At 38.2% G+C, this 23,699-nt stretch overlaps 1 pseudogene; it reads right to left on the bottom strand.

The window, feature by feature from the left end:
* Positions 1–8,629: 8,629 nt before the first annotated feature.
* The window catches only part of LOC127487107 (E3 ubiquitin-protein ligase RNF4 pseudogene), a 111,646-nt pseudogene continuing 96,576 nt past the window's right edge, over positions 8,630–23,699 (bottom strand).

The raw sequence follows: 23,699 nt of genomic DNA on the forward strand, positions 1-23,699 counted from the left end.
TAGAAATGAAAGGACCATCTTTTCTCATATATATGTATATATATGTGTATATATTTATGTATATATATGGTAATAATAAACTATGGAAAGCTACCAGAGGAAGCTCAAGGTGTACTTGCTATACCAACTCAAGCCAAATCCCAGAATTGTAGGCTTTCTTTTAAGATTTTTATATTATGTATAAAACTCCATTACTTTCATCATTACTCATCTAGACTTTAGTCACAAATTTATGGAATTATAGCATTTTAGAGTTGGAATGAACCTTAGAAATCATCTAGTTTTATCTTCTCATTGAATAGAAAATGAATCAGAGGTTCACGTCCAGGAATGGACTTTTCTAAGGTCATGTGTAAAATTTTCTGATTAAACCTAGAACAGGTCTCCAGGTCCCAAGCCTGTGTTCTTTCCTTTCTTCCACCCCCTTTATATAAATGATATCAGAAGCCAAAAGGCAAAAGCCAACCACCATATTCTGTTAGAGACTTTTAATGCAAAATCTGCCTCACTCTAAATCTGTCTGCATTTATTTCTAAGTCAACACAGAAGACATATGTCTCAGTTTTATTCTTACGAATCCCATCCTTTGAGCACAAATGCATTATTAATATGTCTTGTTTCTGTTCTGCAAAGTTCTCAGGGGAATAACTGTGTCCTGAGTTTGGAAATGGAAATGACTATAGGATCTATTTCTTTCAATCTGATGGCTAGCAAATACTGCCCTTTCAATTCTCTAAGATTCTGCTTAAAAGGATTTTCCAAAAGAGATCTAGTGCTGTTGTAAACTTCACTCGGCCCTACAGGGTATAGGTACCTTTGTTTTTCTTTCTTTTTTTTTTTTTTTTTTTGAGGGGTGGTGTAGGGTGTTGATTTTTATTTTCTTAGCTTGTTATTTTGTTTTTGTTTTTTTTTTTTTCAAACTACAGCCTCCTCTTTTAATTTTATTACTATAAAGGGGACATATTTCATGTATTTCAAAGATACAATTTTAAGATAACCATATTTCCTCCTTCCCTCAAATCCACCTACTTTTTCCCTTTAATTTTTGCAATAATATATTTTGTATATTTCATATATACAGTTTTAAGAGCATAGTGATAATTCCCACCATACCCTCTCTGTAGGCTTTAAAATGTTTGTGTGGAGACTGATTTTTCTTACTGAGTGTTAGTTTCCCTTGAGTTTAGAGGGTTCCTTACAAATTGCTTGTAAATCAAGATCTGATTAGGAAGTAATATATTCATCTGTAACTCCAGCATAAAAGTTATTCAAGTATTGTGACAAAATAAGTGTTGTTTACTTTATACATTTTCTGCAAATTCTAAAGATTTCGTCTAACTTAAAAGCTCTCATGGAATCTCAGGGATTGTGGCTTGCCCACTGAGAGTATAAAGGCTTGCTAAATTAAGTTGATTTGCCTGTGAAAGAAATGCTTCCATTATTCATGTCAGAAGCCTGTCACATCAAATTGAGGGAGTGGAGAAAACCCTTTTTTATCAACATTTAGAACCAAGAAAAACCAACCATTGAGGGCCTGAATTTCAATTGGGGAAAAAGTCAGACTGAAAGCAGAGTTCAAAAAAAAAAGGGGGGGTGGAGGGGGCTGGGTATTTGTCTAATGTTGAAAATCAGTAGAGGAGATTGATTTAACTTTGGCTGAAACTTTTTAGATAGACAGGCAGAATGAAACTTCTTAAAGCAGCAAGTAGTACATACAATCTTGGTGTCTTTCATGTGTAAACGTGTCAAAAGTAGTTAAGCTAATTCAAATTTAAATCTCCTTGAATTCCTATTCTTAGACTCTTAATTTGTTTATTTTAAAGGATTTAGGAATGTATTTCTTGGGAGTTACTTTTCAAACATTGATGAATATATTTTGTTTCTCAAAGTTCAGGATTATAGGCTCTGGTGTATGATTAGTAGTTGTATTAATAAGAGAAGGAAGACAGGCTGGTCAAGTACTAGCCCCTTGTCTGTACCAGGTATGTGGTCATTTGTCTCTGTGTGAATGTGTTGTATACATGTATACACACACACACACACACACACAGAAATTCTAATGAAAACAGGTCATTAAGAGAGTAATATGACTTGGAACAATAAAGGGAGGCACATTTCCCAAGACAAAATACTCTTATGCAATACATATTAGTTTATTTTAAGAGGATTCTATTTTATTTGTATCTGCTAAGATAGAAGATTTTGTTAACTTTTATTTATTTAAAAATAATTATAATCCAGGAGAATTTATTTACTGTTTTATGTAAGAAATCTGATTGTCACCTTTTTTTTTGCTGAATTTGCAAAATTGAAATGATTGGCTGCTCCAGGTAAATCAGTCACAAAAACAAAATTCCTTTTTTTTTCAGACTTAATCCTTGCCAACCCTCATTTACCTTGAATATGCTTTTGCCATTACTATCCAAGTGAGTGTCTTTGATCTGATTTTTTTAAAACAGCATCTTTTAGGCTATTGAAAAATGTAGAATGTATTTGCTACATTTCTTAGACAAATTTCTACAGATTTTAACCTTTCTACCAAGAAAATGACTGTAAAAATAAAAAATATAATTTATACTGTCTAAAGGGATTCTTGCTTTTTCTGCTTCTTTAAAAATAAGACCTGAAATCCTGTTAAAGAATAGGACTGTATTATTTTTCCACTTCCCTATTTTCCCCTTCCTTCCTTCCTTCCTTCCTTCCTTCCTTCCTTCCTGAAGTTCTGCAACACTTTTCCCCTAAGTTGAATGTTATATGTCTAGTGAAAATAATAGTTTGTTTGTGGCATTGCCAGTACAAATAATTAGTTCTCCAATTGACTACAAATATGTGCAGGTTGTAGATGGGGGAGCAAAATGAAATAGAGAGGCGATTGTACTATGGAGGGCTGGAGAAGACAAGGATTAATGTTGACCAGAATTGTGAACACTGCTAACAAGGAACCTATGGGGCAAAGGGTTGGAATTGAGGTGGGGGTGGGGAGTATGGGCTGTTGTGGATTGGTAAAAACAAGAGAACTATGTTAAAACAGGAATCAAATATCTAACTTATGTGTATTTGCAGAACTACAAAATGAGCAAACAAAATAACAAAAAGCAACTTTTCTAATTTGACCTTTGCTATTTTTAGATAATGAACCCTCACCAGAGGTCATTCCTATTGTACATTATCCCAGTGTCTCTATTTGCTGGCTATTTGTTTCCAGCTATCAGAATATATTCTGTTGTCTGGTGCTGCAATCCAAATGGGCATGCAGCAAGTGCTGAGGATGGTAATAGTGAATTCTTCAAGGTTTCATGTTTTCCCTGTGAGGTGGTATTATTTTTAGGTATTTTGCAAGCACTGACAATGTTGTTTTATAAGGAAAGAAAAGAAGTATGCAGAATCATAAAATTATATGTTTATGAAGTTGAGAAAAAGTTTAGAAATCAGATAATATTGATCAATCTTTCAGATAGGAAAAGGGGCAGAGCAGAGAGAAAGAGAGACAGAGTTGGCATCAGAATCTACTTTTTCTGATTCTCAGGCCAGTGAACTTCACATTGATTTACACATGACTAACAGGCATGGTTTTCTTCCACTTCATGTCAAATAAAACTGAAGTTAACTATAAGAAAAAGCAAACGCTCCTTTGTCCCCAAACACCAGAGATTACTATTCTCAGATCCATCTGCAAATATAAAGGTTAATTTTTTTACCTTATGTTATGCACATATTTTTGTTGTTTAATATATAACATTTATATATAATCTTCTAAAAGTGTATCTCTACATTTTATATTGCACACTACTTATAATCAATATGTTTATAAAAGTACATGCATATCGTGAAGTAAAACCAAAAAAATCACACACAGCAGAATGGGAAACACTCTCTACTTTCCCCTGCCTTATAATCTTATCGCCCCCCAAATCCCTACCATTTAACAATTTAATATTGAGGCCAGGACTGTGACATAGTGGGCTAAGCCTCTGCCTGTGATGCCCAAATCCCACATGGATGCCAGTTCGTGTCCTGGCTCTTCCTATTCTGACCTAGCTCTCTGCTTATGACCTGGGAAAACAGTGGAAGATGACCCAAGTACTAGGGCCCCTGTACTCACATAGGAGACCTGGAAGAAGCTTCTGGCTCCTGGATACAGACAGGTACAGTTCCAATTGTTGCAGCCATTTGGAGAGTGAAACAACAGATGGAAGACCTTTCTCTCTCTGTCTCTCTTTCTCTTTCTATATTTCAACCTCTCAAATAAATAATATATACAAAGCCAGAGGCACCACAATACCAGATTTCAACACATGCTACAGGGCAGTCGTAATCAAAACAGCATGGTACTGGTACAGAAACAGATGGATAGACCAATGGAACAGAATTGAAACACCAGAAATCAATCCAAACATCTACAGCCAACTTATATTTAATCAATGAGCTAAAACCAATTCCTGGAACAAGGACAGTCTATTAAACAAATGGTGCTGGGAAAACTGGATTTCCACATGCAGAAGTATGAAGCAAGACCCCTATCTTACATGTTACACAAAAATCCACTCAACAGGGATTAAAGATCTAAACCTACGACCTGACACCATCAAATTATTAAAGCACATGGAGAAACCATGCAAGATATAGGCACAGGCAAAGACTTCTTGGAAAAGACCCCAGAGGCACAGGCAGTCAAAGCCAAAATTAACATTTGGGATTACATCAAATTGATGAACTTCTGAACTGCAAAAGAAACAGTCAGGAAAGTGAAGAGGCAACTGACAGAATAGGAAAAAATATTTGCAATTATGCATCTGATAAAGGTTTAATAACCAGAATCTACAAAGAGATCAAGAAACTCCACAACAACAAAACGAACAACCCACTTAAGAGATGGGCCAAGGACCTCAATAGACATTTTTCAAAAGAGGAAATCCAGATGGCCAACAGGCACATGAAAAAATGTTCAAGATCACTACCAATCAGGGAAATACAAATCAAAACCACAATGAGGTTTTACCTCACCCGGTTAGAATGGCTCACATACAGAAATATACCAACAACAGATGCTGGCATGGATGTGGGGAAACAAAGGCACACTAATCCACTGTTGGTGGGAATGCAAACTGGTAAAGCCACTATGGAAGACAGTTTGGAGATTCCTCAGAAACCTGAATATAACCCTACCACATGACCCAGCCATCCTACTCCTTGGAATTTACCCAAGGGAAATTTAATTGGCTACTAAAAGAGCTGCCTGCACCTCAATGTTTATTGTAGCTCAATTCACAATAGCTAAAACCTGGAACCAACCTAAATGCCCATCAACAGAAGACTGGATAATAAACTATGGGATATGTACTCTATAGAATACTATACAGCAATAAAAAAACAATGAAATCCCGTCATTTGCAACAAAATGGAGGAATCTGGAAAACATCATGCTGAGTGAAATAAACCAGTCCCAAAGGGACAAATATTATATGTTCTCCCTGATCTGTGACAACTAACTGGGCACCTAAAAGGAAACCTGTTGAAGTGAAATGGACACTATGAGAAACAATGACTTGATCAGCCCTTGTCCTGACTGTCGAGGAACAACTTACTACTTTAATTCCTTTTGGTATTTTTTTGTTGTACTTAATATCATTGGTTGAACTCTCTAGTTAACACAAAATTATCCTTAGGTGTTTAAATTCAACTGAAAAGTGATCCCTGTTAAATATAATAGTGGGGAGTGAGAATAGGAGAGAGAGGAGATGTACTGTTTGACACACACTCACTCATACTTACCCCTAATGGTAGAGCTAGAAACATGCCAGGGATTCCAATTCAATCCCATCAAGGTGGCATCTACCAATGCCATCTTACTGATCAAAGTGATCAGTTTAAGTTCATAATTGATCATAATGATAGGATTAAGAGTCAAAGGGATCACATAAACAAGACTAGTGTCTGCTAATACTAACTGATAAAATTAAAAAGGAGAAAACAATCCAACATGGGAAGCAGGATACACAGGAGACCCATAGAATGGCAGATGTCCTAAACAGCACTCTGGCCTCAGAAGCAGCCCTTAAGGCATGCGGATCTGGCTGAAAAGCCCATAAGAGTTTCGCATGGAAAGCCAAGACACTGTGGCAAAAATCAAATGACCTAAATGAAAGATCTCTGTGAGTGAGATCCCAGCAGAAAGAAAGGGCCATCAAAGAAGGAGGTACACTTCTCTGAAGGGGGGAGAGAACTTCCACTTTGAATATGGCCTTGTCTAAATATGATCAGAGTCTGTGAACTCAGGGGGCTTCCATAGCCTTGGCAGCTCATGACAAGAGCCTAGGGTGATTACTGATGCCATAAACAAGAGTGTCAATTTGTTAAGTCAACAACAGGAGTCACTGTGCACTTACTCCTCATGTAGGATCTCTGTCCTTAGTGTGCTGTACATTGTGATTTAATGCTATAACTAGTACTCAAACAGTATTTTTCACTTTGTGTTTCTGTGTGGGAGCAAACTGTTGAAATCTTTACTTAATGTATGCTAAACTGATCTTCTGTATATAAAGAGAATCGAAAATGAATCTTGATGTGAATGGAAGGGGAGAGGGAGTGGGAAAGGGGAGGGTTGTGGGTGGGAGGGACATTATGGGGGGGAAGCCATTGTAATCCATAAGCTGTACTTTGGAAATTTATATTCATTAAATAAAAGTTAAAAAAATTAAAAAAAAAGATAATTGAAAATGAATTTTGATGAAGAATGGGATGGGAGAGGGAGTGGGAGATGGGATAGTTACGGGTGGGAGGGAGGTTATGGGGGGAAAAGCTGCTATAATCCAAATGTTGTACTCTGGAAATTTATATTTATTAAAGTTGAAAAAGTAAATAAATAAAATCTTATTAAAAATCTGTTATAAAATTATAAAAAAATTGAGGCTGGTGCTGTGGTGTACTGGGTAAAGTTGCTGCCTGCAGTTCTGGCATCCCCATGGGTGTGGGTTCAAGTCCCAGCTCCTCCACTTCTGATCCAGCTCTCTGCTGTGGCCTGGGAAAGCAGTAGAAGATGGTCCAAGTCCTTGGGCCCCTGCAGGTGCACAGGAAGACCCTGAGGAGGCTCCTGGTTCCTGGCTTCGGATTGGCGTAGCTCCGGCCTGCGGCCAATTGGGGAGTGAACCAGTGGATAGAAGACCTCTCTTTCTCTCTGCCTCTCCTTTATTCTCTTTGTAACTCTGACTTTCAAATAAATTAAATTAAATTAAATTAAATTAAGTATCTTTGTTTCTTGATGTTTTATAGTTTTTTTTTCTGTGAACTGCTAGTTTATTTATTTACTTATTCAATTATTTATTTTTAAATTGACATGTACAGGCTTTCTGCATTTTGTGGTTAATAAGTATTTCTCATAAACATTGCAAATATTTCTGTTTGTCATTTTTGTTTAACCTTTGTTTCTGATTTTTTTTGTTTTCCTATATATATATTTAGAATGTTTGTGTAAGTAGAGCTTTTAGGTGTTTCATTGTGATTTGCTGGCCACAGCAAAGAAAGGCTTTCCACTCCATGAATAGAAAATCTCAAAACTGAAGTTGCAAAAATATCTCTCCTATGTAGTTATTTTGATGTTTTTATGGTTTACATTTTTAAGGATTTTTTTTAAGATTTATTTATTTATTTGAAAGTCAGAGTGACACACAGAGAGAATAAGAGGTAGAGAGAGAGAAAGAGGTCTTCCATCCACTGTTTCACTCTCCAGTTGGCCACAATGGCCAGAGATGTGCCGATCTGAAACCAGGAGCCAGGAGCTTCTTCTGAGTCTCCCACATGAGTGCAATGGCCCAAGCACTTAGGCCATCTTGTACTGCTTTCCCAGGACATAGCAAAGAGCTGGATCAGAAGTGAAGCAGCTGGGACTGGAACTGGTGCCCATATGGAGTGCTGGTACTGCAGGCGGTGGCCCCAGGATTTATTTATTTATTTGAAAGGGAGAGAGAGCAATTGAACGTGTGATCTTCCATTTGCTGGTTCATCCTCAAATAGCTGCAACAGCTGAGGCTGGGTCAGGCCAAAGCCATGATCCTGGAATTCTATCCTGGTGTTCCACATGGGTGGCATGGGCCATAGCACTTGGGCCATCTTCCTGTGCCTTCCCAGGTACATCAGCAGGGTGCTGGATGGGAAGCAGAGCAGCTGAGACTTGAACTGGCACTCCAATATGGGATGCTGGCTTGGCAGGCAGCAGGTTAGCTCACAATGTGGGCTGTTTTAAGTTTTCAAATACTTAAAATATACAAAGCACTAGGATTAAGAGAATTGGCACCAAAATAGGAAAGATGTATTTGAGTCATTGCTTTAACAATTTCTGTTTGAATGACCTTGGGCAACTCAAGATTCCTCACTGTGTCTTGATTTTTCCATCTATAAAATAGGAACATTGAAAGATAAAAACAAACCTGAAACGCTTTAAATTAACAAAGTTTAGTTAAGGAAAAAAATAGGTTCTAGAACCAGAAAGCAGTGTAACCAAAGACAGTTTCCAATGCCCCCATCTCCAGGATGGTGAACTAATTTATAACCAGAAAAATAGAAACTAACTTACAGAGATAACTTAATTCATGCAGTTCAGTGTTTGTGTTACTTGTGCATAACTCAGCAGCCTTCAGCCTGGTATTGGCTGAAACTCAGAAGGGTCAGCAAAGCGGTGACCCAAGAGTACCCCATCAACATTCACAAGCACATCAATGGTATGTACTTCAAGAAGGGTGCCTCTCAGGTACTCAGAGAGATCCGGACATTTGCCATGAAGGACATGGGGACTCCAGATAAAAGCATTGATACCAGGCTCAACAAAGTTGTCTGGGCCAAAAGAATAAGGAATGTCCCATACCGTATCCATGTAAGGTTGTCCAGATGAGGTGATGAGGATGAAGATTCACCAAACAAGCTTTTTACTTTGCTTATGTATGTACCCGTCACCACTTTCAAAAACGTACAGTCAATGTGGGTGAGAACTAACTGCTGATACAGTTAAAAAACTGCCTTCATTTTTTCAGCTTTCCTTTTCTAGTTGTATCATTATGTGCTTGTGTGTCCTAAAGCAGTACCAGATTATGGGATCATTTGGAAAGCTTTTCCTAAACAAGGATGTCTGTGTTCCCTTCTCCTCATCCTCTATGTTTGATTATTTGGACAGGGTTGAAGCACATTTGAAATGGAAATAATGATGTTAATGCTTTCATTTGAATGTTTCAGTTAATTCTAAGATAAACATTTTTCCAGAAATCATTATATAGATTTAAATTGCCACTGGCTACTTTTCATGTTTTAATAAACAACTCTAAAATTATGTGATCCATAGCACCTTAGATTTAATGAAATAAACACAGCAGTATAAAGAACAATTGTGAAGTACTCTGTGCACAGTAAGTCCACAGTAAATTATAGATATTATTCTTACTTAAATCTCTGATGGGGGCTGGGGTTGTGGTGTAGCAGGTTAAGCTGCCACCTGCAATGCAGTTATCCCATACGGGTGGTGGTTTGACTCCCAGCTGCTCCAAGTCCTATCCAACCCCCTGATAATACAACTGGGAAAGAAACAGAAGATGATCCAAGTACTTGGGCCCCTGCACCCATGTGGGAGAACTGAAAGAAGCTCCTGGCTCCTGGCTTTGGATCTGCCCAGCTCCAACTGTTGCCGCCATTTGGGGACTGAACAAGCAGATGGAAACATCTCTCTCTGTTTCTCTCCCTCTCTCTCTGTAACTCTGACTTTCAAATGGATAAAACTTTTAAAATATTAAATCTCTGATGAATCCCTAATTTATGTTGTCTATAATATGGAAAAATAGAGTTCTAACTGGAGTTACATTAAATTAATAAATAATCTCTAGAGAAACAAAATTTTTACCAAATAAGTCTTCCATGCAGGACTTAGGTTTTCTTTCATTCCTTCATGGAATTTCTTATCATTTTCTTAGTATAAGACATGTTTATTCTTAGATTTTTAAAAAAATTATTGAGAATGAGAGCAATTTTATGGTTATTACAAAAGATGATTTTTTCATTACATGTGTCAATAGATTTTTACTGGTATAAGGTAAACTAGTTAATGGTTTTTAATATTTATATTATAAATAGCCACTTCATTGCATTCTTTGTTATTTTTATTAATTTACTTTCTTGAAGACTCTTGCAACATCTTCTGTCCTTCTAACATTTATTGTTCACTACTTTTTATTGACTTATTACATTAGGTACAATGTGAAGAATAATGTAGCAGCAGTGATATCCTTGTTTTGATTCTGTTTTTAATGCTTTATAGGGCATTACCATTATCATGATATTGTATTGGTTTTGGATATTTACATTATAAAAAATAATATTTAGTTAGTTGAAAGGCAGGGCAAGAAAGAGAGAGGGAGAGACAGAGAGGTCTTCCATCCACTTCTTTACTCCCCAAAAGGCCATAACAGCCAGGTCTGGGCCAGGCTGAAGCCAGAACCTGGAATTCCATCTGACTCTCCCAGGTGGGTGGCAGGGGCCCAAGTATTTGGGCCATCTTTTTTGCTGCTTTCCCAGGAGCATTAGCAAGAAGCTGAATAGGAACTGGAGCAGCTGGGATTTGAGCTGATGTTTATAAGGAATGCCAGCATCACAGGTGATAGCTTAACCCACTGCACCACCACACTGGCCTCAGGTATTTACTTTTATATTGATGAATATGTTTACTTAAAAAAAAAGATTCATTAATTTATTTGAAAGGCACAGTGAAAGAGAGAGAAGGTGAGTGAGTGAGAGAGAGATATCTTCCATCTTCTGGTTCACTCCTCAAATGCCCATAACAGTCAGGGCCAGGAAGAATGCAGGAACCGGGAACTCCATCCAAGTCTTCCATGTGGGTGGCAGGGACCCAAGTACTTGAACCGTCATCTGCTGCCTCCCAGGTGCATTAGCAGGAAGTTGGATTAGAAGCACACAGTAACCAGGACTCATGCCAGGCACTCTGATATGCATGCATCCCAAGAGGCAGCTTAACCCACGGACATCCTGATGAATGTGATTCTATTCTTTGATTTCTCAGCTTTTACAACCAGGAACGGCTGTTCGAATTTATCAAATTCCTTTTTGGTATCTAATGAGATGGTATTTTATCGGGACATGCTCAAGCTGACTTACCTCAAATGGTAGAGTTAGAAACATACCAGGGGATTCCAATTCAATCCCATCAAGGTGGCATGTCCCAATGCCATCTCACTAGTCCCAGTGATCAATTTCTTTTCACAATTGATCATAATGATAGGACTAAGAACCAAAGGGATCACATAAACAAGAATAGTGTCTGCAAATACTAGCTGATAGAATAAAAAAAGGGAGAGAACGATCCAACATGGGAAGTGAGATACACAGCAGACCCATAGAATGGCAGATGTCCTAAACAGCACTCTGGCCTCAGAAGCAGCCCTTAAGGCATGCGGATCTGGCTGAAAAGCCCATGAGAGTATTCCAGGCATGGAAAGCCAAGACACTCTGGGGGAAAAAAAAAACCTAAATGAAAGATCTCCATGAGTGAGATCCCAGTGGAAAGAACGGGTCATCAAAGAAGGAGGTACCTTTCTCTGAAGGGAGGAAAGAACTTCCACTTTGACCATGGCCTTGTCTAAATATGATCAGAGTCGGTGAACTCAGGGGGCTTCCATAGCCTTGGCAGCTCATGACAAGAGCCTAGGGTGATTACTGATGCCATAAACAAGAGTGTCAATTTGTTAAGTCAACAACAGGAGTCACTGTGCACTTACTCCTCATGTAGGATCTCTGTCCTTAGTGTGCTGTACATTGAGATTTAATGCTATAACTAGTACTCAAACAGTATTTTTCACTTTATGTTTCTGTGTGGGAGCAAACTGTTGAAATCTTTACTTAATGTATGCTAAACTGATCTTCTGTATATAAAGAGAATCGAAATGAATCTTGATGTGCATGGAAGGGGAGAGGGAGTGGGAAAGGGGAGGGTTGCGGGTGGGAGGGACGTTATGGGGGGGAAGCCATTGTAATCCATAAGCTGTACTTTGGAAATTTATATTCATTAAATAAAAGTTAAAAAGAAAAAAAAATCAGGGTTTTTTTTTTTGGTGGTCTTTAAAAAGTTTTTAAAAGAATTTCCTTCTATGGCTATTCTATTTATTTTGTTGCTTTTTGAGACAATTTTGAATTTAAAGTATCCTAGCAAAGGTCTACACTTTCTGATTTTTAATGGCGTAAAATATGCATACTATTTTCTAGTAGCTTAGAAAGCCTACTGACATCTATTTTTTATCATTACTTACTGTATAATTTTTTAAAGATTTATTTTATTTATTTGAAATACAGAGTTGCAGAGGTCGAGAAATAGAGAGGTCTTCCATCTGCTGGTTCACTCCCCAGATGGCCGCAACTGGCAGAGCTGCACTGATACAGAGCCAGGAGCCAGGAGTTTCTTCCAGGTCTCCCACATGGGTGCAGGGGCCCAAGGACTTGAGCCATCTTCTACTGCTATCCCAGGCCACAGCAGAGAGCTGGATTGGAAGTGGAGCACCTGGGACTAGAATCAGTGCCCATGTGGGATGCCAGCGCTTCAGGCCAGGGCTTTAACCCACTGTGTCACAGTGCCGGCCCCTATTGTACAATTTTGTTTTCTTTTTTTCTAGGTCAGTCTTGCAAGATTTTATATAGTTGTTTTACTTTCTGTAAAAGGAAGCCATTGATTTTACTAACTGTATCCACCTTTAAGTATTAAAAATTTATATATTTATTTCTGCCTCATTTAAATTGATTTTCATTATTTCAATTTTCCACTTGTTTTTCTAGTTCAGCTTTTTAAATTAATTATGTTTATATATTTTCAGTCTTCTTTAATGATAAAATAATTTAATGCTGTGGGTTTTCTTTTGAGTAGGATTTTTACTATAACTTATAAGTTATGACCATTTTCCATAGCTTTCCTCTTGATGCTTAAAAAATTCATACCTGTTTATCGATAATTTCTAGTGTTATTTTGAAATTGTGACAAGGCAATGTAGCATATTATAATTTAGAAGTTTTTAGCTTTTCTTTGGGATGGTTTAATTTTCTTTTTTTGACAGGCAGAGTTAGTGAGAGAGAGAGAGAGACAGAGAGAAATGTTTTCCTTTTCATTGGTTCACCCCCCAAGTGGCCTCTATGGCAAGCATATTGTGGCTGGTGCGCTGTGCCGGTCCGAAGCCAGGAGCCAGGTGCTTCCTCCTGGTCTCCCATGCGGGTGCAGGGACCAAGGACCTGGGCCATCCTCCCCTGCCTTCCCGGGCCACAGCAGAGAGCTGGAATGGAAGAGGAGCAACCGAAACAGAATCTGGCGTCCCAACCGGAACTAGAACCCGGTGTGCTGGCGCCACAGGCGGAGGATTAGCCAAGTGAACTGCCACACTGGCCCAGGATGGTTTGATTTGTAAATGTGTTTTAAATACATTTAAGAAAACAATGATTTCAGCATCTAAAATTCTTTATATTTGTTAAAAACAAGCTTTCAGTACACTATTTAAATCTTTATGTATTACATGTTTCATTCTCATCAAATTATAAGAGTGGTATATTAAAACTTCTAATATGATTGCAGTTGTGTGAAATGATATATTTCTAGTAGTTATTCTTAAACAGCTGTGCTCCTATGTAGTTCTGTAGATAAAGGTTAGAGGTCATGTTATCTTCTTTGTATTTTATCCTTAATCATTATTAAATGTCCTTGTATCATTTCATACAAGGCTTATAGTTAGCTTTGAGAGGAATACAGCCTTCTTGTTTTCATTTTAATTGAATTTCTTTGGTATATTTTGACCATATTTTTATGAGTAACTTTTTATGTGGCCATTTATTTTAGGCATTCCTCTGGTAATAGCAGTATTTTTAAAAAATATTTATTTTACTTATTTGAAAGACAGAGTTGCAGAGGTAGAGACAGAGAGAGGTGCCTACAACTGCCCCTGGCAAGGGCCAAAGCCAGGAACCAGGAAACTCAGTCTAGGTCTTCCACATTGGATGACAGTGACCCAAATTCTTGATACATCACCTCAGGGTATGAATTAGCAGAGGCTTGAGTCAGGAGCTAGAGACTGGTATTGAACCCAAGTGTGCTGATAGAGGATATGAGCATCTCAGTGGGCAGCTTAATTGCTAGGCCAAATGCCTGCCCCTCAAGAAATATTTCTTCATAGAAAGCATTACTTTCTGACTGCATGACAAAGAAAGGTTTGTGTTTAACTATAAGTTTATTAGTTTCATTGGTCATCATTTGTTTTCTTTGTTTTATCTTCTCTTTGAGACAGATTTAATACAAATTTAGCTGGAATACATCAGTGTGCATTTTTAACCTGTTGCAAGATTTTAGATAATAATTTTACTGTAATTCCCTTCATCAATTTAAAAATATTTCTAAATAAATTACAGATATATTTTACCTGTACATAATTTCTGCAGGCATCACTAATAAAAAGGATTTTTTTCTACAAAATAATGTCATTAAATTTTTAGCTATTCTGAATAATGATGCTGTGAACACTCATGTACAAGTTTTTGTGTAAATATGTTTTCAGTTTTCTTGGGTCTATACTTAGGAACAGAATTGCTGAGGTGTCTGATAATTTTAGAAAGCATTAATTATATTTATTTATTTTTGAAGCAGAGAGACAGCAAGAGAGGGAAACAGATATGTGTGTGTGTGTGTGTGTGTGTGAGAGAGAGAGAGAGAGAGAGAGAGAGAGAGAGATCCTCAGATACTCGCAATGGCAAGAGTTGGGCCAGGGCTGAAGCCTGGAGCTGAGCACTCAATCTAGAACTACCATATAGGTGTCAGAAACCTAATTATTTTGCTATCACTACTGCCTACCAGGGTTTTCATTATTAGCTGAAAGCTGGGGTCAGGAACTGGAGCTGGAAATCAAACCCAGGCACAATATGGGATGTCACATAGGGGCATCTTAACCTATGTGTTAACCACTAGGCTAAATGCCACCAACCCTTCTCCAGCCTCAAAGAAAGATCTTATAATTCTCCATCTAACCCTTTGAAAAATTTTCCAAAATGACTGCAGTGTTTTACATTCCCACCAGCAGTATGTGAACATTCCAACTGCTTATCATCTACAAGACATGGAATTGTTATTTTGACTATAGCCATTCTAGTGGGTGTGAAGTGGTATCTCATTGTGGTTTTGACTTGTATTTCATTGGTGGCTGATGGTACTAAGCATCTTTTTATGTGTCTTTTGTTCATTTGTGTATTTTTTTCTTGAGAAATGTTTATTCATGTTCGTTGTCCATTTCAAAATTGGATTTGTCTTTTTATTATTGAGTTGTGATAGTTCTTTTATAAGTCCCTTGTCACATATATGATTTGCAAGTATATTTTCTCATTCTCTGGGTCTTTACTTTGTTGTTTGTTTCCATTGAAGCCCAAAAGAATTTTGATAATGTCCAATCTATCTGTCCTTTATTTTGTCACTTGTGATATTGATATCCAAGCTTAGCAATCATTGCTTAACTGATGGTCATAGAGATTTGCATTTATTTTTTACTTGTAACTTATAAGAGTTTTAGAGTTTTTGGCTATTACATTTAGATCCGTGGTCCTCATTGAGTCAATTTTTGTGTATGATGTTGAGCAGCCATTGAATTTCATTCTTTTGCATATGAATATCCATTTGTCACAGCACCATTTGCTGAAAAGACTATCCCTTTTCCATTGAACTGTCTGATTTTCAAAATAAATAAATAAATCTTAAAAAAAGACCATATCTTTTGTAAATATAATTTTGTCACTTCCTTTCTAATCTGGATGCCTTTTATGTCCTTTCCTTGTCCAATTTCCCTAGCTAGAATTCCAATAAAGTTTTGAATGGAACTGGCAAAAGCAGACCACGTTTGCTTGTATCTGATCATAGAATGAAAACATTTAGCCCTTCAACTATAAGTATTATATTAGCTGTGAGTGTTTCTCCTTAGCTTTTTCTTTTTTTGACAAGCAGAGTTAGACAGTGAGAGAGAGAGAGAGAGAGAAAGAGAAAGGTCTTCCTTTCTGTTGGTTCACCCCCCCCAAATGGCCGCTATGGCTGGCACGCTGCGCCAATCCGAAGCCAGGAGCCAGGTGCTTCCTCTTGGTCTCCCACGTGGCCGCAGGGCCCAAGCACCTGGGCCATCCTGCACTGCCCTTCCTGGGCCACAGCAGAGAGCTGGACTGGAAGAGGAGCAACCCCGACAGAATCCAGTGCCCCAACCGGGACCAGAACCCAGGGTGCTGGCACCGCAGGCAGAGGATTAGCCAAGTGAGCCATGGCACTGGCCATCTCCTTAGCTTTTTTAAATTATTATTTTTGTTCCCAATGAAACCTTTTATAAGGAGAAAAAATTTCATAAGTACAACCAATGAATATAGTGACTCTTCCCACCATACCCACCCTCCCACCCCACCTCCTCCTCCCTCTCCCATTCCTAGTCTCATTCTCCACTAAGACCCATTTTCCATTAACTTTATACACAGAAGACCAACTCTATACTAAGTAAAGATTTCAACAATTTACACACACACACACACACACACACAAAAACGGTTTGAGAACAAGTTTTCCAGTTAATTCTCATAATACAACTCATTGAGGACTGAGGTCCTGCGTGGAAGTAAGTGCACAGTGACTCCTGTTGTTAATTTAACAATTAACACTCTTATGTATGACGTCAGTGATCACCCAATGCTCTTGACTTGAACAGCCAAGTCTATGGAAGCCTTTTGAATCCACAATTTCCATCAGTATTTAGACAAGGCTACAAGCAAAGTAGAAATTCTCTCCTCCCTTCAGAGAAAAGTGAATCCTTCTTTGATGGCCCCTTCTTTCCACTGGGATCTCACTCACAGAGACCCTTCATGTAGATCACTTTTTGCCACAGTTTTTTGGCTTTCCATGCCTGAAATGCTCTCATGGGCTTTTCAGCAAGACCAGAATGCCTTAAGCACTGATTCTGAGGTTAGAGTGCTGTTTAAAGTGATTGCCATTCTATGAGTCTGCTGTTTGGATTGTTTCCCATGTTGGAACGTTCTCTCCTTTTTAATTCTATTAGTATTACCAAACATTTGATTTTATTTATATGATCCCTTTAAGACTTAATCCTACCTATATGATCACTTTAACACTTAAGATGGCAATTTTACCACCCAGCTTAATGGGATTTGTGGTCCCTTGGCAAGTTTTTAAACTGTACCCTTAGAAATAAGTCCATGGGAATGTATGCAGAACTATATAGCTTTACAGTTACAAACTTCCTCCTCACTGTCCTATTCCCATTCTTATTTTTTACTGAGATCTATTTTCAATGACTTTATACACATATGATTAGCTCTGTTAAGTAATGAGTTCAATAAATAATATGAAGAAGAAAAAAAACTGTTTCTCAACAGTCAAGAGAAGGACTGTTCAAGTCATTGCTTCTCAAGTATCAATTTTATTTCTACAGATTTCCTTTTAGGTGCTCTGTTTGTTATCACAGATCAGGGAGAACATATGGTATTTGTCCCTTTGGACTGGCTTATTTCACTAACTATGATGCTTTCCAGATTCATCCATTTTGTTGGATGACTGGATTTCATTTTTTACTGTTGTATAGTATTCTATAGAGTACATATCTCATAATTTCTTTATCCAGTCTTCAGTTGATGGGCATTTAGGTTGATTCCATGTCTTAGCTATTGTGAATTGAGCTGCAATAAACATGGAGGTACAGATAACTCTCTTATTTGCTGATATAGTATCCCTTGGGCAAATTCCCAGAAGTAGGAAGGCTGGGTCACATGGCAGGTCTATATTCTGATTTATGAGGTATCTCCTTACTGTCTTCCATAGTGGTTTTACCAGTTTACATTCCTACCAACAGTGGATTATGGTACCTTTTTCCCAATATCCATGCCAGCATTTGCTGTTTGTTGATTGAAACCTCATTGTGGTTTTGATTTGTATTTCCCTGATGACTAGTGATCCTGAACATTTTTTCATGTGTCTGTTGGTCATTTGGACTTACTCTTTTGAAAATGTCTGTTTAAGTCTTTTGCCCATTTCATAACTGGGTTATTTGTTTTGTTATTGTGGAGTTTCTTGATCTCTTTATATATTCTGGTTATTAATCCTTTATCAGTTGCATAGTTTGCAAATAATTTCTCCCATTCTGTTTGTTGCATCTTCACTTTCTTAACTGCTTCTTTTTCAGTTCAGAAGCTCATCAATTTGATGTAATCCCACTTGATAATTTTGGCTTTGATGGCCTGTGTCTCTGGGGTCTTGTCCAAGAACTATTTGCCTGTGTCAATGTCTTGAAGGGTTTCTCCAATACTCTCTAATAGTTTGATGGGATCAGGTCATAGATTTAGGTCTTTAATATATTTTGATTGGATTTTTGTGTAAGGTATAAGGTAAGGGTCTTACTTCCTACTTATGCATGTGGAAATCCAGTTTTCCAAGAACCATTTGTTGAAGAGACTATCCTTGCTCCAGGGAATGGTTTTAACTCCTTTGTCAAAGAACAGTTGGTTGTAGATGCATGGATTGATTTCTGGTGTTTCAATTCTGTTCCATTGGTCTATCCATCTGTTTTTGTACCAGTACCAGGCTATATGATTTTAACTGCCCTGTAGTATATCTCGGAATCTGGTACTGTGATGCTTCCTTTTTGTTGTATAAAATTGCTTTAGCTATTCGAGGTCTCCTGTGTTTCCATATAAATTTCAGCATCATTTTTTCTAGATCTGAGAAGAATGTCTTTAGTATTTTGATTGGTATCACATTAAATCTGTAGATTGCTTTAAGAAGAATGGACATTTTCATGATATTGATTCTTCTAATTCCATGAAAATGGAAGATTTTTTCCATTTTTTGTATCTTCTATTTCTTTCTTTAATATTTTGTAATTCCCATCATAGATATCTTTGACATCCTTGGTTAAATTTATTCCAAGGTATTTGATTTTTTTTTGTAGCAATTGTGAATGAGATTGATCTTAGAAGTGCTTTCTCAGCCATAGCATTGTCTGTGTATACAAAGGCTGTTGATTTTTGTGTACGGATTTTTATATCCTGCTACCTTACCAACCTTCTATGAGTTCCAATAGTGTCTTGTTGGACTCTTTTGGATCCCCATATATAGATTCATGTCACCTGCAAATAGGGATAGTTTGACTTCCTCTTTCCCTATTTGTATCCCTTTGATTTCTTTTTCTTGCCTGATGGCTCTGGCTAAAACTTCCAGGACTATACTGAATAGCAATGATGAGAGTGGGCCTCATTGTCTAGTACCAGATCTCAGTGGGAATGCTTCCAACTTTTCTGCATTCAATAGGATGCTGGCCATGGGTTTGTGATAAATGCCTTGATTGTGTTGTGGAATGTTCCTTTTATACCTACTTTGCTTAGAGTTTTCATCATGAAAGGGTGCTGTATTTTATCAAATGCTTTCTCTGCATCTATTTAGATAATGATATGGTTATTGTTCTTCAGTTTGTAAATGTGATGTAGCACACTGATTGATTTGCAAATGTTGACCATCCCTGCATAACAATGATAAATATCACTTGGTCTGGGTGGATGATCTTTCTGATGTATTGTTGGATTCAATTGGCTAGAATTTTGTTGAGGATTTTTTTTTTGTTGAGGATTTTTTCATCTGTGTTCATCAGGGAAATTGGTCTGTAGTTCTCTTTCTCTGTTGTGTCTTTTTACTTTAGGAATTAAATTGATGCTGGCTTCATATAAATAATTTGGGAGGATTCCCTCCCTTTCAATTGTTTCGAATAACTTGAGAAGAATTGGAATTATTTTTGCTTTGAATGTCCAGTAGAACTCAACAGTGAAGCAATCTGGTCCTGGGCTTTTCTTTGTTGGAGGGTCTTTATTACTGATTCAATTTCCATCTTGGTTATGGGTCTGTTTAGGTTTTCTATTCTTCATGGCTCAATTTAGGTTGGTTGTATGTGTCCAGGAATCTATCCATTTCTTCTAGGTTTTAGGGTTTGTTGGTATACAATTCTTTGTAGTAATTTCTGATTATTCTTCTTATTTCTGTTGTGTCTGTTGTTCCATTTCTGTTTTCATGTCTAATTTTATTAATTTGGGTCTTCTCTCTTTTTTATTTTTTTAGTTAGTTAGGCTAATGATGTGTTAATTTTGCTTATTTTTTCAAAAAATCAGCTCTTGGTTTTCCTGATCCTTTTTTTTTTTGGTTTCAATTTTGTTTATTCTCTAATTTTAATTATTTCTATTGTTCTACTGGTTTTGTGTTTGGTTTGCTGTTGTTTTTCTAGATCCTTGAGGTGCATTGTTAGTTTATTTTTATTGGTGCCTTTTCAATTTCTTGATGTAGGCACCAATTGCTATAACCTTTGTTCTTCACACTGCTTTTGCTGTATCTCATAAGTTTTGATATGTTGTGTTGCCATTTTCATTTTTTTTTTGATAGGCAGAGTGGACAGTGAGAGAGAGAGACAGAGAGGAAGGTCTTCCTTTTGCCGTTGGTTCACCCTCCAATGGCCGCCGCGGCAGGCGCGCTGCGGCCGGCGCACCGCGCTGATCTGATGGCAGGAGCCAGGTGCTTCTCCTGGTCTCCCATGTGGGTGCAGGGCCCAAGCACTTGGGCCATCCTCCACTGCACTCCCTGGCCACAGCAGAGAGCTGTCCTGGAAGAGGGGCAACTGGGACAGAATCCGGCGCCCCGACCGGGACTAGAACCCGGTGTGCTGGCGCCGCAAAGCGGAGGATTAGCTTAGTGAGCTACGGCGCCGGCCCGCCATTTTCATTTATTCCCAGAAAGTTTTTGATTTCTCCTATGACCCAAGAGCATGTTGCTCAGTCTTCATGTGTTTGCATATGTTCTAGAGATTCCGGAGTGCTGATTTCCAGCTTCACTCCATTGTTGTCCAAGAAGATGTGTGGTATGATTTCAATTTTTTTTAATTTGCTGAGACTTGCTTTGTGGCCTAGTATGTGGTCATTCCTAGAGAAAGTTCCATGCACTGCTGAAAAGAATGTGTATTCTGTAACTGCAGGATGAAAAGTTATGTAGATATCCGTTAGGACCATTTGGTCTATAGTGTCGATTAGCTCTGCTGTTTCCTTGATGATTTTCTGTCTGGTTGATCTGTCCATTGCTAAAAGTGGGATATTGAAATCCACCATTACTACTCTCGCTATTCTCTCCTAGCCTGTAGGGTTTCTTTTCTTTTTTTTTTTTTTTAAGGGAAAGGATTTATTGATGGGGGAAATCCGACAGATCAGAGGGAAGTGGTGAAGAGGGAAAAAGAGGATACATGTCTAGGAAGCAGGTCCTATTATTCTTTTGCCGGGGAGTGGGCAGTAAAGTAGGAGTAGTGAATCCCATTAGGGTGGGGGTGAGCTGACATCTGTGGTTGGCCATCTGGTCATCTGGCTTCCAGCAACGCAATGGGGGCTAGATCCTAGGATGGTGTGCAGGAACGTGGATCATGCCACAGATAAGACTGAGACATATTACTGACATTCCACCCCCTTTTGTTTTTTATAAAGCAAGTGTTGTATGGGACTACATCAGCCCCAAAAGTCCAGGACAAGTGGAGGGATGATGATCTGTCTTTAGAGCCCCAAGTGGGCCAGACAGGGTGTAGAACAAAGGACATAGTCATTACTGGAGGACCTAAGAAGCTGCTGTCTAAGCCACGAATAAGTTTTCTAAATGAGATGCAAATAGAAACTGACAGAAGGGGCCTGACAATAATCAGGTGGGCTTTGAGGCCTTGCTGGTTATGAGGCCCAGACCTATCTATCTCTTCATGTGGGGTACATTGTAAGGGAGGTGTTAACCTTGTGGAAGGCATCCTGTTGACTTCTATTACTTAGCTGGCCTGGGAGGATAGTTGGCCAGGTAAAGGCATCTCTAACAGGAAATTTACAGTTCTGCCTGCAATGTTGCTGACCCTACTTGGCTGTCCCCTCAGCAGTGGTGTTTACTTTGGAAGCTGGGCTGAGTGAAGGGCTTTTCAGTTTAGAGCCAACAAGATCTGTAGCTCTGACCTGAAGTCCTTAGACTATAGGGCAGTTCCATTTCCAGTGACCCAACTCTTGGCTGGCAGAGCTGCGAGGGCTCTTCATAAGCTGACTTCTGCTGAATCCCTGGCTTTCCATATAAACCAATGCAGTAGACTGGCCTATTGGGTCTCCTTGATGGCAGATCACTGTGCAAAATGTCCATTAATTGGCCTGCCACCTGTCTTTACATTGCTTCTTATGCCTAGCTTTCTCTTCTTTCCAGTTTTTGTTAAAGCAGACCAGATGATGCAAGTCAAGGGGGTGCTTAAGTCCCATCTCTAATCTTTGGTGGCCTAAACTAGAAGTCTATAGTCACAAGCATGTTCTGATAGTGATTTTTCTGGGAGGTAGACAATGGCCATGAAGAAATATATGTCCTCACTTTAAAGCTTTTTCTCCCTTTGATCTGAAAGGAAGGTTTTACCTGTTTTCTGTGCCTATGGTGAAGTAGATTTAACTGTGAAATTATAATTTAAGCTCTCCTTTTGGCTATGCTATTATTACAGAAAAAGTTAGCCATCCTTTATAAGATCTAAAAATCAAACTGCGCATCCTGGGGAGTACTTCACTATAGAGTCAGTTTCCCATCTAGAAGAGAATAGACAAATGAGGGAACAAGTCAGGCTTCCCTGATCGATTGCTGACAATAACAATATCAAATTAAAACTTAGCAAGGAATTTCAACCATTAAATAACAACTTATGAAAACATTTACCAGAAGGTCCAATGCCTTCTATAAATTTTAAGAATACATGTATTTGGAAACATCTCCTAAATATCTAATATGGTATAGCTTGTTTGACCAGCAAACTCAAGTACAAACCTATAAAAAACATTTTATCACTCTACTTCTATTTGTTCTATTAAATTCTTTATTTCCAAGATTTCATTTTGATTTCTCTTTAACATCTCAATTTCGTGGGAGAAAATTTCTTTCATGTCGTGTACAGATTTCATTAGTTCGTGCATTTGCTTCTGATTACTTCTAAGTAATCCTATGATCAGTTTTTTGAATTCCATTTCTGTCATTTCTTCAGTCTCATCATCTTAATAATCTAGTATTGAAGAGCTGTGTTCTTTTGGGGGCATCCTGTTATCTTTCTTATTCTTGTTTCTTGAATTGATGCATTTGTTATTTGGAATTTGTGGGGATACTTGGTGGTTTCTTTGTTGTGTTTTGTTTTTTTTTTTTTTTGGCTGTGGCAGCTTTTATCTTTGTGCTATGCCTTTGTAAATTAGTGCAGTATCTGCTTTCAATGAATACCTAGAGGTGTGTGGTAGGTGTGGCCAGGGAGTTCTGTTCAGTTCTCCAAGGTGAAGGGTGTGTCTGAGGTGACACACCAGGTTTGGCATGGTAAATCTCTTTTTTATTATCAGAGGGGAGGTTTTTTTTTTGTCTGTTGACATAGACTCAACTGAGCTCCTCTCCTCAAAGGAGACCAGTGCCTCAGTGCTAGCCTGAGTGGGTATATTATTTGTCTGCACTGCCACCAGGACTACACAAAGGATCTGTGCAGTCCTCAGTGTAAACTCAGATTCTCCAGCATTATCCCTCACCAGGGAACCAGGGAGCCCTGAGTATGTGGAGCCTCCCACAATAACTGCCCAACGTCCCAATATACCCTGAG

Source organism: Oryctolagus cuniculus, chromosome X (genome assembly GCF_964237555.1).
Source record: "Oryctolagus cuniculus chromosome X, mOryCun1.1, whole genome shotgun sequence".
In the NCBI taxonomy this organism is placed as follows: Eukaryota; Metazoa; Chordata; class Mammalia; order Lagomorpha; family Leporidae; genus Oryctolagus; species Oryctolagus cuniculus.